Here is a 2,988-nt window from a genome sequence, read left to right on the forward strand (position 1 = left end):
GCTGCTTTTTCTTCTTTTCTCCATAATGAACTCTTCAAACAGGCAAGCTCAGAAATGAGAAACTTACTGTCAGGGCGCAGAATAGCTGCTTGTCTTCAGACAGGGCCTCATGCTGGGCACTCGGGGATAAAATCATGGTTTCTTTGTTCCTCTTATCTGCATGTACAGAAGAAAATGATCCTTTTGTTCAGTCTGATAAGTGAAAAATGCAGTTTGTATGTGAAGACAAGTCTGTATTCATTCACTTTTATTTTAAATCACACATCGACGTAGAGACCTCATGTCAGTATAGCAGAGAATAAAATACAAGACGACAGGAAGGACAAACGGGAGGTTGAAGATACAAATGGTGATTAAAAGTAAAAATTTAACTCCAAATTAGCATTGAAATGTAAAGCAGATTAATCAACTAAGACCATTATACATATATATATTTCATACATTGCATGTTCTGAGCTGATGTGGCTCATTTGTTGCGATTTTTTGGACATTTTCTAGAAGCCCCAAAAAACATCTCAGAATTATATAAGTTTGAACCTTTCTTATTCAGTGACAACTGAGCAAAACAACATCTGCTGATGAGGAGCGTATGATCTGGTCAAAAGCTTCAGAACAAGCGAGTAACTGGCCCAAGATTTTGAAAGGATGTTGTCTTTAAGAATCCGTTCAAATAGTCAACCGTTATCCGGCTATGATAAAAAAAAACAGTATGAAAGAAGTTAAACTATTCTGTTCCTACTTTTGCCGTGGAGCCCTTACAACCCATTCAGGGACCTCAGTTGGTCCCCAGACCCCAGTTTGAAAACCACCATAAAGATTTAGTCATTTAATGATCTTATTTCCACGTTAGCTCTCATACATTCAAATACATCACAATCAAAGACTTTGCATCATTATCTCAGCTCCACACAGACTCACAGTGACAGCACTGGCAGCTCATTCTGTGGGACTGTGACATCTTAACTGCTGTAAATCTACATGTCGGTTAGAAACGCCGCCGTTTACCTTGTCACGTAACTACAACGAGCCACTGCCTCGTACATGCTCCTGTCAGGTGTTCAGGCAGATGTCTAGATTCAGTGCTGTCTGGTCATCAACCTGGAAACGGGACTCCATGTTATTCTTGTGCTAATGATCAGCATCTGTTCGCTGTTCCCTCGCTGTCTTCTCACAGATGCACGAGAATCCTGCGATTTAGAGGGAGCGAGCTCTGGGACTAACAAGCCAGCTGCTGGCAAAGTGTTCGTGCACGACTTTAGACTGTAGCTGTCATTTACTGACATTAAAACTTGTGTTTCTCACCAGTGCAAGTTTGCTGAGTAGTCAAACTCTAACCACTGGCATAAGATCCTGGTGTGAGGAGCATGTTTCAACATCATCTTCCTAGTCAGAAAACTGATTTTGTTTGTTTTTTTGTGCCTAAACGTCCATTATTTTTTTATTGTAACACAAGCTCTGAAGCACATGGAGGGACAATGCTGCCCAGCAGTCACTACACACAATCTGTCTGCTGCTGGCTGAGATGTAAACAAAGACGTGCAGCATGTGACAGCGGCACATTTCTCCCTCCCGACCACATAAGCTCCCTCTCTCACTGTACACGTGAGGCTTGACACCGTGTTTATCCCATGTCAGACAGATCAGAGCCACAGCAGCAGCGTCTGTGCACCAGCCAGCCGATAACTGCCACCGGCACCATCACGTCACGTTATGCAACAGTGTGTGCGCGAGTGTGTGCCTGGACAGCACACTGTAGCTGCTCTGTGCCCAGTGTGCACACACTGAGGACACAGCGTGAGCACGTTCAGTGAGTGTTTGGCAAGTTTTGCTGAGGGTGGATCCCCATCCAAAATATATAAACTGTCCCTTTAAAATGGCATGTGGGGCCGTGAAAGCACACTTGGAAGAATTAGCTCTGAGAGTTGTACACAGTAGAAACAGGAACACATTGATCCGTCATGAGGGAGGGGCTGTATAATCAGAGACAATAAGTGAAATTTTGAGTTTTGTGAAACGTTGATTTGTTTTCCAAGGTGTTATTGTGTTTTACTGAATTGTGCTTTGTGAAATGTCGCTGTGTTTGGACCCTCGGGGCCACCGTACTTTTGAGTATCAAACGCTCACTCCCTGCGGACGAGAAGAAAAGGTTTGCGCCTTCACACAGAACGGTGCCTGTGGGCTGCTTCAATTATTGTCAGTCACAATGGATTCTCATGAATACAGAAAAAATAGTCAAAACGTCCCAAACGTCTCCTGTAGCATCATCTACTTCTCCTCCACCCGTTCACTATACATCAAACTGTTATTTTGTCTAAATATAGCCAAACATGCTACTTCCGACAGAGCCTTGGAGCTCGGAGGAGGGTGACAGCATCACACGTTGCAGTGCCATACTTGGGCATAAATAGGACTGCACACATGGATCACTAGCAAGGAAGTGATTTCTGATTATCTTGGAGCTGGTTTGAGAAAATACTACAGTTACTGTGATATTATCAAGTTTTATTACCAGACATCCTTTGACCATTTCATTGTTTTTTTTAATCTTTATCCAGCTTTAATAGACCATATTCACGACCTCGAAACACAATAATGTGACATTTTACAAAGGAATAAAAGAGGAGGAGATCATTTCAAGTCACTGTGCCTCAGAATGAGTGACGTGACATTAACGCACAAAAAAAGCATGTAAGCCTGCTGGTAAGTCGTCCAAAACAATCCACACCTGCTAATTGACAGGAGTAATCATCAAGCAAACATACAGTAAGTCCTCTGATGTCTCAGTTAGGGAATAGCTAAGATAAACCAGCCAATCCCTCTACAGATGGGTTGAAGGCATGGCCGCCATGAGCTGCCAGAACAACTTCATTGCTGCGTTGCATAAACTCCAAAGACAGCTCCCTCACGTGATGTCTTGATGATGGCGGTGGAGAGCGCTGCCTCTCATGTCGCGCCAAAATTTCCCAGTCGACTGACTCACATCATTTT

This window comes from Pagrus pagrus (genome assembly GCF_965226575.1).
Source record: "Pagrus pagrus genome assembly, chromosome: 11".
NCBI classification, from domain to species: Eukaryota; Metazoa; Chordata; class Actinopteri; order Spariformes; family Sparidae; genus Pagrus; species Pagrus pagrus.